Below are 16,355 nucleotides of genomic sequence, written 5' to 3'. Positions count from 1 at the left end.
GAGTGAACACATAGTCTGGGGGAAGTCTTGGTCTCCCAGCATGCTGAGGTGGGAAGGCATGGATGCCCTTTGGCTGTGACCCATTCTCCTGACTGCAGTGCTTTCCTTCAGCCCTGGGTTGGGGAGATGGAAGAAGGAGGCTCCTTGCGTGGCCATTCCTGCGAATCTCTTTCCAGCCTCGAAAGAGAGATCAAAGGCACAGCCCTGAGTTGCCTGCTCCGAGCTTTTGTTAGTACTTTCCCTTTGCAGCGAGGGACTAAGAGGAAGATTTTCTGTATATATTTTGCTTCAGACTTTGATCTCACTTGGTTGATGTTGATGGCACCTTGTTCACAGTACGTTGCCAGTGGGACTATCGTATAATGCAATAAGGGGAAGTCTGTGTGACAGCCAGGTGATGCTGAAAGAATGTATGGGTTTATTTCATTAGGGCTAATGTATTCTCAGCAGAGACCGGTCTGCGTGCATAATGTGATTTTCAGGGTGCCACAGAAGATACTGTCTGTTAGAGGAAGGTAATTGTATTACCCTGCCACTTTCAGATTCATTAAGGGGAATCTTGGGCTGGCCCATCAGTTTTGTGAGTCCCACTCACATTCAGAACTATTTCCCTGCGGTCACCTTTCCATCAGGCCGTGCGTCTCATTGGCCCTGCCTGACAGCCAGCTCCTAAATGCTTCTTAGCAAGTGCGTACGCCTGTCCTATACGTAGTTGCAGAATTGCTTGGCAAAGGAAAAAAGCTCTTAGAGGACAGAGACACTGTCTTGATCATCTCCAAAGTGAGCTGTGCCCACCACTGATGATTTTAGATGGTTCATGGGTAAACATTTACAAATTTTTAATTGTGATATGTTTATGTTAATGTTGACTAGAAAAAGTAAAACTAGCACATAAAACCTGTGATTTCACAGAGGTGATGTTTAGAGGGAGGCAAAGTGGGTGCTGAAGTAAGTCGATTTAACAGAAAATCTAAGCTAATAGCAATGACTAAAATAAAATGATATTCTAGTAATTAAAGTGTAGAAATATTGTGATATAGGACAGTTCCTGATATGTGGTGGGTGCTTAATCAATGTTTATTGGAATGAATAAATGAATATTTAAAATAATAATAGTATCTACTTTTAATTACACACCTGTTTTGTGCCCAGTCACTGGGCTATAAGTGTTGCATACAATACGCCCTTTGATTCTGACTCGTAAGTTGATAATTTGTCTTCATTTTAGAGATGAAGGAACCAAGGCATAGAAAATAACTTACGCAGCTTCACACCGCTAGTGGTGGTAGGTCTCTTCTCTGTCACCAAACCCCAAGTGTGCTTCTGCGCGTCCCTGAGTCATAGATACTACAAGTTAAGATTGAATTTTTATTTCCAGTTCCACCTGGGTTCCCTAAGGTGGTAAAACTGTTCCAGTACGTTAAAGGTTAGCTCAGATAGCTCTGTTGTGACGAGCGTTCCGCCAAGACTGTGCCTTTCATACGTGTGGCCGGAGCTGGCCTGCTTAAACAGTGTGCACTGCACGAAGTCTTCCAAGTCCCTGAACAAGCCTGACTTCTAGACTCTTCTTGTACCCTCTCCTCTGGAACACCTCTTCAGCTTCACTGCCAGTGTTGTGAGAATGTCATGTCACGGCTTAAGCGAAGACTCCCAGGGACTTCATCATATGCTGACCCAAACAGAACTCCGTCTCAAACAGCTCTTATGGCAGTGACAACACTGCTTTGGACAACTGTGTTGCTTGACTCAAGAAGCGGCTCTGATGGTCCCTAAGACATCAGTGTCAAAGGTGCAGGTGTGACTTGATAAGAGTGAAATAGAGTTTTTCAAAATTACTATTTTTTTGTTGGTGATTTTACATATGAATGTATAAGTAAATTTATAAATGTTTTATGATGATATTTGTCTATTTCACTGGTAGAACTAAACAATTATACCTTTAAATTGACCAAGAGCTTCTCTCCCCACCCTTTGCTTTGTATTTATACTGTGTCTATGCTGCGCTGAGCGCAGTGACCTATTAGCCTGAGCAGTACAGATGAGCTAAATATTGATTAAGTCTCACAATCTGATAAATAAAACCTGGGTACATTCTTGAAAGCCATTTTCAGATCTTCAGTAAATCTTGGGATACCAGTAGCTTCTAATTTAAAGCAAATGTAAACTTTTAAAGTTTAAGACCATGTGCATTCTCTCTGAGTAGTTCCCCACTCTGTGCAATCAGAGGGCTAAAGGGAAAAGGCATTTGGAGGAAAATACATTTGGAGGAAGAGTTTTCTTAGTTTCATTAAAATTATAAATTGTTCCTCATGTTTATGGTTTCTTCTGTGTGGCTCACTTATTATCTAGGATAGGACATAAGTATTATGGTTTGGAATAATTTCAGAGCTGAGTGACAGTTCTTAAAAGTTGAAAATGGCTATTTTTCTCTTCATCTGCTTTTTACTTTTTTTCTAGTTTCAAGGAAGAGAAGGGTCAGATCATAAGCAGATAATGCTTATGGGGATCATGGGCATTCCATATGTAAACGAATGTCAATTCCTGACAAAACCTCTCTACCATGGGAAAGCCAGTGATCTCATGACTGATCATTAGGATTGGAAGGGGCTTCTGAAAATCTTTTTTTCTAGAATTCCTCAAAATGTGAGTTGTGGATCACCGACTTTAAAATCACCTGGGGGTAAGACTGTATATATTCCAGGTCTCCACTCTAGACCGTGTGAATTAATGTCTTCAAGGGAGACCAGGGAAGATAGATTTTTCAGAAGCTCCCTAAGTAATTCATATGAACACTAGAGGTTGGTAATGACTTTGTTCCGATCTCCTCATGATACATAGAAATGGAGGCACGACACAGTGAAGTGACTTAGCAATGGTAAACTAGGCAGTAAATAAGAAATCACCATGCTTAGCTATTCAGAACTGCCTAGGTGAGCTACCTGCATCTTTCTGCCTCAGCTGTGTAGTTATGTAACTTAATTACTTCTTAGTTTGATTTGATGGCCTTTTTCTATTAGATAAGATGTGTTAATTACTCTGTTGGCAATATGTGGTAATAATGGCTCAGTGTTGACATTAATAATTTCAAGATCATGAATAACATGCAACACCTCTGTGCCTGAGCCATCATTAATTTGTTTCACCATTGCTGAAGTGTTTAAAATTCAGTTTCAAGCATGTCTTCTCAGAGGAAAAAAGAATAATACATGTATTGAAAAACCTCCCCTTTATTCTGCTCTTAACTCTGTCCTTGCTACACAATTAGCTGCGTATTGTACCTAATTAGTGGGGTAAAAATCCAATCTCATTTTATTTTTTAAAAATACAGGTAAATCAAAACAAATTCTTTGCTGATAAAGAAGGAGGAAGAGTAAGAGCAATATAAATCTTACTTGGAGGATTTGCAGTTGTATCACTTATAATGAATCTCAAGGGATAAGAATAATTCTGTAAGTAGAATTTTTTATTAGCCTGAGTTTTTGAGTAAACTTAAAGTCATGCTTCCTTAGCGAAGGAAAAAAGTCTGCTACTCACTTTCATAATGATTAAGCAGTTGATACCTAGGAAGAAAAGAAGGTACTTGGTGGACACCTGTTCTGTCTCCTGCCCAGCATCCATTTCTCTTTTCTGATAAGTGCATCCTGATGTGGAATAATCATTTCCCTTAGTCTTTGTGGGAACAACCGTCAACATCCATAGTTGGACAGGCAACCCAGGACTGACTAATCAGCATATTCCATTCTCCTGGGAATTGTGATTGGCTTAAAGATGATGTGTGATATAAGTTGGTCCAATCAGAGCTCATCCTAGGATTTCTAGAGCAATTGAGAAAGATGTGTACTGAGGACATGGGGCATCAACTTGGAGAAACTGACACTCATCTTGCCACCATGAAAGGCAAGTCTACCATCATAGGAAAAAAGAGGGGAGGGGGTCATGAGACCAGTTCCTGGTGACAGAATTTAAGTCCCTGAATCCACCCAAACCTAAAGTTACCTACTATTTTTTTTAACATTATGCAGCCAAAGTGTTCTATTTTTTGCTTAAGCCATTGTGAGTTGGATTTCTATCACTTGCAGCGACAACAAAAAGACAGGAAAATGTTTAAAAACCTTCTGAACTCCTGAGTTTCCAAGAATGGGAATGGGTTTGCACTGAGTCTTGCATGTGTTCTTGAGTCTTCTTTGTGACCAGAGGAGCAGAGTGGTAGCTGGCCTGGGTTAGAGGTAGGGTGATGATATAATGTATTTTATGAAGCAGAATAGTTCTCTCCCTTATCATTTAATTTTGGAGAATTCTGAACCTACATAAAAGTAAACAGAATAATATAATAAATTCCTTTGAACCTGTCAGCAAGCTCCAACACCATCAATCCATTGGCCAATCCTGCCTCACTCACATCCCATCAACTTCTCCCACCTCTACTATTATTTTGAAGTGAATCCCAGACATCATCATTTCATTGGATAACATTTTGAGAGAAAAGGAAGGGACTATTATGTCAACAACAGGTGCAAACTAAGACTGTCCCAGAGAGACTGAGATAGATAGTACAGAATAGATTGAAAATAAGTGGATTAAAATCTGTAACCTTTTACTGTGCTCTAACCAACTGTAATGGTAGACCAATCGGAGTGCTGAAAAGCCTTGAGACCTTTTGCTTTCTAGTAGCCTTTTTTGGTTGTATAAATGTTTTATTGAATACCATCTTAGTCAGGGTCCTCCAAGTAACAGATGCCAGAAAAGGCAAGAATGTACAGGAAGTTCATTAGGGAAACATCCCCCAGAAAGGAAACAGGGAGGAGGCTGGAAAAGGCTGGGAGAACAATTAGAGGAAGAAAGAGTAGGTTAGATGTGTCCTAGGTTTTGCAAGGCTGTCAGGGAGTCCTCGAGCTAAAGCCCGATGTCCCCTAGAAATTGGCCTGCCCTAATATGCCTGCTGCTCTCAGTCCTGGGCTGGGGACAGCCTATGAAAGTGTTGACTCAGTGCACAAACACAGCATCTTAGTCTGTTCGGGCTGCTATAACAAATTACCATAGCCTAGATGGATGTTTATCACAGTTCTGGAGGCTGGCAAGTCCAAGATCAAGGTGCTGACAGATTTGGTGTTTGGTGAGGACCCACTTCCTGGTCCATAGATGGCCATCTTCTTGCTGTGTCCTAACCTGGGAGAAGTGAGAGAGCTCTCCAGGGTCTCTCTTATAAGGGCACTAATCCTATTCATGAGAGTGCCACCCTCATGACCTAATTACCTCCCAAAGGTCCCACTCCATATACCATCATACTGGGGATTAGGTTTCAAAATATGAATTTGAGGGGTACACAAGCCTTCAGTCTGTAGTGCACAGTGATGGATTTCAGAGTGTGGCAGCTGAGACCCTTGGTCAGTTTTGCTCCCTGTGTTTGAAGTTCTGTGAGGTACATTTTCATGGCCACCACACATACTGTAAAGCATGGACTTGGGAATCAGAGCAACTCTGTTAAAATCTTAGCTGTATTGCTTAGTAGTTATGTGAAGGTGGGCAAATCACTTAACTTCAATGTACCTTACACATGAAATGAGGATAACAGCAGCCCTTACCTCATGGGTCATTGTGAAGATTAAATGAGATAAGCTATAGATACTGCTTAGCAGAGTGTATGGCCTATAGTGAGTGCTCAAAAATTGTTAATGATGATGATGATGATGACAACGATGATGATAATGATGGTAACAAACATGAAGGCTTTAGGAATAGGCTTATTTATAGACACCTAGCCATAGGTTCCTATTTTTAGAGACTATATCTGAACAGTGGATCTGAAATGACTAATGTATTTCACTTAGGAGTTTTGGCCCAGTCTTTCAGGTCTGTCTCATCTTCTTTTGGTACATCAAAGGATCCTTTTCCGTCCTATTCCTGAGCCTTTGCACTCAGCACTCTCTCTATCTGCATTACTTTCCCTACTTTTCTCCTTTAACCACTTGCTATTTGCTCATCCTTCTGGTTTCAGTTTAAGAATAAATTAATCAGGTAGGACTTCTCTGACCCCACAGTCTAGTAAAGCTTCTTTTTAAAATATAGCCTCCAAGAATTGAGCTCCTAAAATTGTATTCCTTTTATAGCTAGGACTTATGTTAGTGTGTAATTATGTATTTATTCATATGGTTGTCTTTCCAGTGTGAGAGCAAGGATGATGTCTGATTTTGCTTATAATTTAAATCCAAAGCCTAGCACAGTGTTAGCTCACAACCCGCTTAATAGCATTTATTAACTAAATGAATGAAGTATCTTTACTCCTCAGAAATAATCAGGTCCTTGTCAGTTATATTCTTTGCAGCCCATTCATAGGAAGCTGAGCCATAGAACTAGCTTGGCAATAGACAGAAAGGAGGTGTCTGACTAGTTCTCTGGGCAAAGCACTCCTTGTCCTACTTTTATTTTGTTTTCATTTTTGTTGTTACAAGATGTTTATTTTTAGTTATTCTGGTACGAACACTACAGGAGATCAATCCTCTTAACAGATTTTAAATGCATAGTGCAATATTGGTAACTACAGGCACAATGTTGTACAGCTGATCTCTAGAACTTATTCATCTCGTGTAACTGAAACTGTATACCCGTTGAACAACAACTCTGCATTTCCCTCGGCCCCCAGTCCCTGGCAACCACCATTCTACTCTCTCTATATATAGTTTGACTATTTTAGATACCTCATATAAGTAGAATCATGCAGTGTTTGTCCTTTTGTGACTGGTTTATTTCACTTAGCATAATGTCCTCCAGGTTTATCCATGATGTCACAGGGTTTCTGTCTTAAAGCCAAATAATATTTCATTGTATGTATATACAGTTTCTTTATCCATTCATTCATTGATGGACATTGAGATCGTTTCCATATCTTGGCTACTGTGAATGACACTGCAGTGAATATGAGAGGGCAGGTATCTCTTTGAGATCCTGATTTCAATTCTTTTGAATAAATACCCAAAAGTGGGATTTCTGGACCATATGGCAGTTATTTTAAAAAATATTTTGAGGACCCTCCTTACTGCTTTCCACGGTAGCTGTACGAATTTACATTCCCACCAACAGTGCACAAAAGTTCCCTTTTCTCCACATCCTTGACAACACCTGTTAATTGTTTTGTTTTTGATAACAGCCATTCATATAGGTGTGAGGAGATATCTCATTGTGGTTTTGATTTGCATTTTCCTGGTGATTAGCAATGTGGAACATCTTTTCATTTGCCTATTGGCCATTTGTATGCCTTCTTTGGGGAAATGTCTGTTCAAGTCCTTTGTCCACTTTTTAAATCATATTATTTGTTTTTGTTTTATTTTGTTGCTAGAGTTATAGGAGTTTCATGTATATTTGGATGTTGACCCTTTATCAAATACATGGTTTGGAAATATTTTTTTCCCATTCTATAGGTTACCTTTTCACTGTGTTGTTTCTTGTGCTGTGCAGAAGCTTTTTAGCTTGTTGTAGTCCCATGTCTATTTTTGTTTTAGTTGCCTGTGTTTTCAGTGTCATATCCAAGGAATCATTGCCAAGACAAAATTCATGAATTTTTCCCCTGTTTTCTTCTAGAAGTTTTACACTTTCAGATTCTACATTTAAGTCTTTAATATAATTAAGTTGATTTTTGTGTGTGTGTGTTGTAAGGTAAGGGAACAATTTTTTTCTTTCACATGTGGATATCCAGTTTCCCCAACAGTATCATATGTAGAAAACCCTAAAAACTTCGCAAAAAAACTGTTAGAACCAATAAATGAATTAAATAAATTTACAGGATACAAAAATCAGATGTGTTTTTGCATATTAACAATGAACTATTCAAAAAGGAAACAATCTCATTTAGAATAGCATCAAAAAGAATAAAATACTTAGGAATAAACTTAACAAAGAGATGAAATACTTGTATACTGAAAATTATAAAACATTGATGAAAAAAATAAGACAAATAAATGGAGAGACATCCCATGTTCATGGATTGGAAGACAATACTGTTAAAATGTTTCTACTACCCAAAACAAGCTACAGATTTAATGCATTTCTTATCAGAAATCCCAGTGCCAATTTTTTACAGAAATAGAAAAAAACTAAAGTTCCTAAAGATCATATGGAACCACAAAAGACCCCAAATAGCCAAAGCAATCTTGAGCAAGAACATAGCTGCAGACATTACACTTTCTGATTTCAAACTATGTTACAAAGCTGAAGTAATTAAAACAGTATTGAACTGGTATAAGAACAGAAATATAGATCAATGGAACAGAATAGAGAGCCCAGAAGTAAACCATGCATGTCCAATCAGTTAATGTTCAGCAAGGGTACCTAGAATACACAGTGGAGAAAGTATAATTTCTTCATTTAGTAGTGTCAAGAAAATTGGATGTCCACATGCGAAAGAATGAAGTTGGGTCCTTATCTTACATCATTCACAAAAATTAACTCACACGGATTAGAGGCTTAAGACCTGAAACTATAAAACTTTTAGAATATGGATAAAAAGCACAAGCAACAAAAGCAGAAATTAGGGCTCTGTGTGTATTTTAGCATGACTAGAGAACTAAGTTTGGTATCAGGGCAGTCTTGCATCAGCATCATGAGGGGAGATGAGAGACTGGTGAGCAAAACATTATTGTTAGATACTTAGGGATTGAAAATACTCATATATTTTCTCTAACCATGGTGAGTTTTCTCCCAGTGCTTCTCAAAATTTAATGTTGATAAGTACCTGAGTAGTTCGTTAAATATAATTATTCCCAGAACCTCTGCCAAGAGATTCAGACTTAGTAGGTTTATGGCAGCGCCCCTGAATTTGAATGTTTATAAAGGGGCCCATGGATTCTGATGGTCAGGCAGTTTTAGGAATCACTGTCCTGCATTCCACTGATGGCTCAGGACTACCGAACATGACACATCTATGGCCAGAACCTATCATGATCAACTTAGATAACACTGATGTACTCTCCCAACAGATCGTATACTCTAGGAAGGCAGAGACTATGCCATTCTTGCTTACTGTTATATCACCGAGCTAAGCACTGCAGTTGGCACATAGTAAGCACTCAGTAAATATTTTAGCATACTGACAGTGCAGTGTTTTACTTTCAAGTTGTGGCAGTTCCAGCTCTCTGTAGGTACACGTGCAGAACAGGGGCTTTGCAATTTGCCATGTAATTTGTAACCTCCAGCCCCCAAATACTAATCGTGGGTTAATTTTATTAATCCCTAATTATTTCCCACAGTAGATTATCAGTAGGTTATTCTTTAGTTATACGTATAAACAAAAGTATTTGGAAGAGTGTGCCATTTGCTGATGCAATGAAGAAAGGGTTCACATTTTGGAGCACTTTGAGCACTTTTCTGGGACCCTGCTTTGAGAACCACTGGTCCAGGCCATGGGTCAGTGTGGTAAACTGTGTCTCAACCATAAAGCTGATTGTCATCTACTATAGTCACTGGGGTGACCAAGAACCTTTCTGTCACCTTTTTCTCAGGCTCTGTTGTGGGCAAAGCAGCCATGTTGGTTGGATTTTCACATCATGATTGCTTCTTCTTTGGTTTCTGAGCTTGTGTCCATTTAGTTTCTTCTTTGGGCTTTGTATGACTGCCATTTTGCCTTTTTGTTGTTGTTTTTTTGCGGTACGCGGGCCTCTCACTGCTGTGGCCTCTCCTGTTGTGGAGCGCAGGCTCCGGACGCGCAGGCTCAGCGGCCGTGGCTCACAGGCCCAGCCGCTCCGCGGCATGTGGGATCCTCCCGGACCGGGGCACGAACCCATGTCCCCTGCAGCGGCAGGCGGACTCTCAACCACTGCGCCACCAGGGAAGCCCTTGCCTATTTTTTTAAGCAAATAAAAGCCTCTTTATTTGACATTCCTTGTCTCCCAGATGACCAGGGCAGACAGAGCCTCAGCATGTCTGCATTTTGCCTTATTCTTTACTTTCTGTTACTAATAAATTTTGTTTTCTCCTGAATAGAGTTTAGAAGGGTGAGAATTGTCATCTATCTCTAGACCTCACACTCCACACAAAGCTTTTAGTAACCAGACATTTATTCTTTTACCTACAGTGCAGTCCTTCAATCTGTCCTGTACCTGCTAATAGATCCTATAGGAGTTACACCTGCAACTGCAAGTTGTAGAGATGCTTCACTCACAGTTTATAATGATGTCCGCATGTAAAATAGTATGTAAGGCCTCACCACTGTTGAAACGAAAGTGCTGTGTTTAGGGATTCACGATACTAGGTTAATGCTCTAATTTGCTTCTCCACATTAGTGACAAACAAGTTCTGTGTGACTTTTGTTTCTTACCTGCTTCCAAAGTCAGTCTCTTCCCATGGGTTGAAGTTTGGGAATGCTTTATACAGAAGTGATCCCATGAGACAGGACTGTCTTCTCTCTCAACTGCCCTCCGTCTCCTACATTTGCCACTATGTAGCTAAATAGGACCCCAGACTCCAGCTGGTATTCCCTGAGCAGCCTGAGAGTCAATGTGTTTGTTGAATTTCCACCTATGAAGCTATCCAGTGATTGCATTTCCCAGCAGTGACCAGTTAATTGGACTTTCAATGCACTGGCCCCAAAAACTGCTTTTGTGTGCTATCCATGGGTGTATTTGCAGCATTTATAGACCAGATTGCTTCCCTTTGACTACTTGGGTGAAAAATGATGGTGATTATGTTAGATGCGTGCACGCACGCGCACACACACACACACACACACACACACAGTTCTTTTCACGCCTCCCATTACAGTGGTCCAGACTTCCACCATCTCCTGTTGAGATGTCTCTGGTGGACTCCTCTAGCCTCTTTGGTCCCAGGTGAACCTCCCTGTGTGCAGTGGGAGATCTAGGTTCTGCACTCACTCCTCATTGCCCTCAGGATATGGTCTAAGCCCTTCAACAGCATTCAAAGGCCTTTCGTGCCCTCTGTTTCCATCTCCTCATGTTCCTTCCCCACGTCCTCTTCTCCCATCTTAGACTCCATGCTACAGCCCACTGAACTGCATGTCGTTTGCTCTCCCACTTCTGGACCCTGGAATAAACTCTTCACTTTGACTGGAGCACTCTTCTCTTCCTTCTTTTCTCATTCTCTCTTCCCTTTCAGCCTAGCTCTTTGTTGTTCTCCTTCAAGTCTCAGCTTGAACATGCCAGCCTTCAGGAGGCGTTCATGGGCAATGCATCCTGAAGAAGGTCCTTGCCCAGGAGCTTCCAGAGCACCAAGTACCTTCCCTATGAAAACCCTTGGCACACGGTGTCATAGCTGCCTCTTGACTTGCCTGTTTCCCCTCTCCCCTCTGCTGTAAAGACCATGAACTTAGGAACTATGACTTGTTCATTGTCACAGCTCCAATGTCTAGAACAAGGCTTGGCACACAGTAGGCATTCAATAAATGCTTGTTCGATAAGAAAAGAATTTGTGTAGAGGCTTCACGGTGTACAAATGATTTTATGTGTATTCCATTTCATTTTTATAGACAGACCTTTCAGAATGGTATTTAATGACAATAATAAGAGACTCAACAAAATTTGTTTTTCATATGGTTATTTTAATGATATGGTTAAATGTCCTGTTCTGTCATAGACCTAAGGCCATCCATAAAGTCAATTCTGTTTTATAAAATGTTTTGCACTTGTTAAAAGAAAGACACCAAGTGGTATAAATATGTGACTCTTTTATCCCATCAGTTACCGTGGGATACCTTCCTTCAAAAACCTCCTCTCTAAGATGGATGCCCACATCTATGATGATAAAGTCTATAAAGTAATCAACTTTGAGAGAGTAACAGTAAATAAATATAGAATGTCAATGTGATCAGAGATTATGGGTGTCAGAGACTGGCAGGAGAAAAACAGAAAATAATTATCCAGTAGAAGAGCAAATACATCTTGAGTGTTTTGAATGCTTATTGTCTTTTCTGTCACGTGTAAATTTGTGATGAGTTGAGGTATTTTACCATCTAGCTTATGAAACTGCACTCAATAAGTATGACTCGAAATATTAAAATTGAAATGGAAACACTTGTGTCACGGATCAAATTGGACCTTATAACTAATTGTGCTTCCTAACTTCAGTACCTCCACTGTTCTCTCTTTTTTTTTTTTATGAAGAGTGATATCTTCCTACCCAACTATTTTATTTATTTATTTATTTATTTTTTAGATGTTGGGGGTAGGAGTTTATTAATTTTGCTGTGTTGCGTCTTCGTTTCTGTGCGAGGGCTTTCTCTAGTTGTGGCAAGCGGGGCCCACTCTTCATCGCGGAGCGCGGGCCTCTCACTATTGCGGCCTCTCTTGTTGCGGAGCACAGGCTCCAGACGCGCAGGCTCAGTAGTTGTGGCTCACAGGCCTAGTTGCTCCGTGGCATGTGGGATCTTCCCAGACCAGGGCTCGAACCCATGTCCCCTGCATAAGCAGGCAGATTCTCAACCACTGCGCCACCAGGGAAGCCCCACTGTTCTCTTCTTGACCGTAGATGATGGCTAGGAGATTTCTATAGATGTTTCTAAGCCAGACTTTTACCTAGTTTGAAAATCAGTTTAGATTCACTCAAAAGAAGAAAGAAAAAAATCCAGTTCTGTTCATCTGTCTCCAGGGCCTAACTCGTTATCTTTTGGAAAATATATTATCCCAAGAAAGAATTTCAGAAAACAGGCTTTGATAAAATATTTTTTTAAATCTTTAACTTTGAAAAGTGATACAAATGAACTTATTTACAAAACAGAGAGTCACAGATGTAAAAAACAAACTTACGGTTACCAGGGAAGCGGGGGAAGGAGAAATTGGAGATTGGGAATGACATATACACACTACTGTATATAAAATAGATGACTAATAAGGACCTACTGTGTAGCACAGGGAACTCTACTCAGCACTCTGTAATGACCTATATGGGAAAAGAATCTAAAAGAGAGTGGATATATGTAGTATAACTGATTCACTGTGCTGTACAGCAGAAACTTAACACAACATTGTAAATCAACTATACTCCAATCAAAAATTTTCAGAGAATCTTTAACCTCAGTAATAGATTCTATATAATAGATAAATTGTACTTAGAATCAAAAGCTTTCCTGTTCCCATAGTTTCAATATATTGTTATGGTCAGCCCTGACATTTTTGAAGTGTTTAGGGTATGCTTAAATTCAGTATCGTTTAGGAGTTCACAGGAAGTTTTGAGGAAATTTAGGAGTTTTGAGGGAAGAGGGAATTAAACCATCCATTTTGAACTTATTTATGGAAGCGAAACTATTTAGAGCAGGAAGCTTGGCGGCAGTTTTGGCCTTTGGGTCTGTGCGTGATAGCGTTTCCTCTGACAGAAGTATGTCATGGTTTCTAAAACTGTGTAACACTGGTGACCTGACCTAAGAGCACATGTTCTAGTGATTTATAGAATTTGGAAATTGTTTCCAATTGAGCCGTTCTGCTTGCTCTGAGAGATGTACACCTACTTGCTTGGAAAGTTCGGTGGTTCTCCAAAGATCCTCTTCTAGAATACCTTTGTGCCTTTCTGCCTGCTCCTCCGAGCATAACGCTGGCCCTCTCTCCCACTTTTACCTTTTTCATAGAGCTTTATTGGGTGTCCCTGACTCTTTCCCATTAGAATTCAAGAACCCTTCCTTGTGTTTTCATGGTATCCACTATAGAGCTGTGTACAGTTGCCACACTGTATTTTGAAATAATTTTTTGTTGTTTTATATACATACCTCAATCCCTCTTTCTACAGATAATCAGTTAACAGTTTCTTGGGTTTCTTTCCCTAAAACATAAATTTTGCATATTACTGATGCACGTGAAACTAAACATAAACATGGATTTTAAAGAAATCACATAAAAGACCATATTTTAGGCAATCTTTTTCACTCTGCCTTTTATTTACTCTGTTTTGGATATATTTCTATGAATGCATGCAGGCCTGCCTCGTTCTTTTAAACAGCTGCTGAATAATTCTCTTTTATGGATGTTTTATAAATTATAATTACCCAGGCTCCCAGTTACGAACACTTTGATTGTTTGCCGCTTCTTGTCTTTACAAACACTGCAGTGACGATCCCTAGTGAACTTCTGCGAGTATGTCTTCAGGATACATCCCAAACACTGAGATTTCAGGGTCACAGGGCATGTGCTATTTAATACTGGTGGATTAACTCTACAAAAAATTAGTTTCACACTTTATCAGGACAGCACTGTCTGAAAAAATGAGTTTACTTTTCTCTCTCCCCACCTAGAAGGTGAGAAAATTGAAAGTAAGATGGTGCTTTTTATCTCTTCATCCCCAAAGCACCTAGCCCAGCGCTCAGTAAATATTTGCAGAAGGAAGAAATGACGAATGCAAAGTTCTACTCATATTTTAGCCTGTGTTAACACTGTCAGAGTTATGCCAGTGGTAATATTAAAGTCACACGTTAATGTGACACTCAGACAAGTTTGATAATTCATGGAAAGGTGTGGATGCAGTTGTGAATTCACCGGGCAATTACACGCCATCTCTTCATTCATCTTATTTAGAAGCCCAGGAAGAGGAAGAAAGGATAGTTCCAGGATCCATCTATGTCCCATTTCTTTCAGGGGGCACCATCCCCTGGGGCCAGCAGACTTGCTGACTGGTGATTTGAGTGTGTGGATGGGGAAAAAGAGGGAAGGGGAGAATCTTCTGTTCTTTGCCCCAGGCAGGGAGCGTGCACTCCTGCCAGACTCAGTGACGCAACATCCATTTCTTCCTGTCATCCCGTGATGAACGTGAAAACTGATTGTGGATCCTAAGAGCTTAACAGAGAGACTCTAAACTCTCCAGCCTGAGCAGCAAGGCCCTCCCTCATCCAGCCTCAAGTGTGTGTCCTGCTATTCCCGGCTACTCCGGACAGCTGAAGACCTACCGTGGGCTTTGCCAGCCTGTTTTTTTTAGGATCATTCTGTCTTGTTTCATTGTGAAAAGAATTTTCATCTTCCTGAATCTTCTGGCTGGAAGGACCTTTGCTGTTGCCCCCATTTTTTCCTTTCCTTCTTTTTTGAACCAGCATCTCATTTCTTACTGTCTGATTCATGGATGCCAATCATTCTTAGTTCAGATTGGTTGCCATAGTGATTTTAATCCGCACCTAGTTGTTCAGTGAATGAACTGTAAATATGCCACCCATCTGTATTCCAGCCTGGAGACTCCGAAAAGTTTTTTCAGACCTCCAGTGCTCTCCAAGGCACATTTACTGGAAATATTCTGTGCACTCTACAATGCTGACACCCTGGGGGGAGGGGAGGGGAATCTGAGAGGTATTTACTTTCTCCTGGCCGTTCATCAGACTGACATCCATTTGGCAGATCGGCCCTAACTGGCTCAGGGCGGGTGTAATGCATGTCTTAGATTACCCAGTGACTTTGAACTTGAATTTTTATTAACTTGGTTCGCTCAGAGAGCACCTCTGTGCCACTGTAATCTTTAGGATGCCTCCTCTCTGCAGGCTGATAGGATTTATGGCTCCAGGGTTGGAAAAGCATAAAGACGAAATGGTCCTCTTGAGTGGTTTTTCTCTTCAGGTTAGTGTTAATGCGGAGGCCATATTTACCCCCTAGATCCCAGGACCATAAAAAGTAAATCCACAACAGAGTGCTAAAAGATGACTCTTGTTTGGAACCATTGCAGCATCTAAAACTGACACTGCAGTCAATGAAAACATTTTACTGGCCCTCTTGGGTTTTACTACGGAAAATCGCAAAGCTCTCTTGCGCACAAAAAACAGGAACAGATTTTGTTGGTGGCCTTGAGTCAATCTGTTAGATATATTTGGAGGAATGTGGATATTAGTGAAGTTGGATAGGAATTTTCAGGTGGTGCCAAGAAATAAGCTTCTACAAATAAACAATCAATGAAATAAACAAACACACAGACAGAAGTATTTGCATAGGTCTCACCAGTTGGCAAAATACTTTCACATATATCATATGTTCAATCCACCAGCCCTCGGAAGGGCCAGGTGTAATTCGTAGTCATTCCATTTTAGAGATGAGGGCATTTGAAGTCCAAAGAAATTAAATGATGTGAGGTTGAAATTTTCATGAGTGGCTTTAGTGTCTCTCCTGTGTGTTATACTACATGGCTTCAAAACTACCAGCAAAGCTAGAGTTGCTTCCATTCTAAATCCACCAAGGCCACAGAAGTAGGCTGAACATCAAGAGTGAAAAATAAAGTCACCATTTGTAAGATACTCAGCTATTAGAATAATATGGAAAATCCACACAGATAGTTCATAGTTCAATCACTTTTTAAAAAGACATCTACAACTTATTTACTTGGATTATAAAAACATTCTGATTCTTACAGGATTGCTCATTTATCCCTTCATTTATTCATTTAAAATTTACTTA

The sequence above is a fragment of the Aethalodelphis obliquidens genome, unplaced genomic scaffold (assembly GCF_003676395.1).
Source record: "Aethalodelphis obliquidens isolate GAN/ISIS:26980383/991018 unplaced genomic scaffold, ASM367639v1 scaffold45, whole genome shotgun sequence".
In the NCBI taxonomy this organism is placed as follows: Eukaryota; Metazoa; Chordata; class Mammalia; order Artiodactyla; family Delphinidae; genus Aethalodelphis; species Aethalodelphis obliquidens.
Note: the sequence above shows the minus strand (reverse complement) of the source record.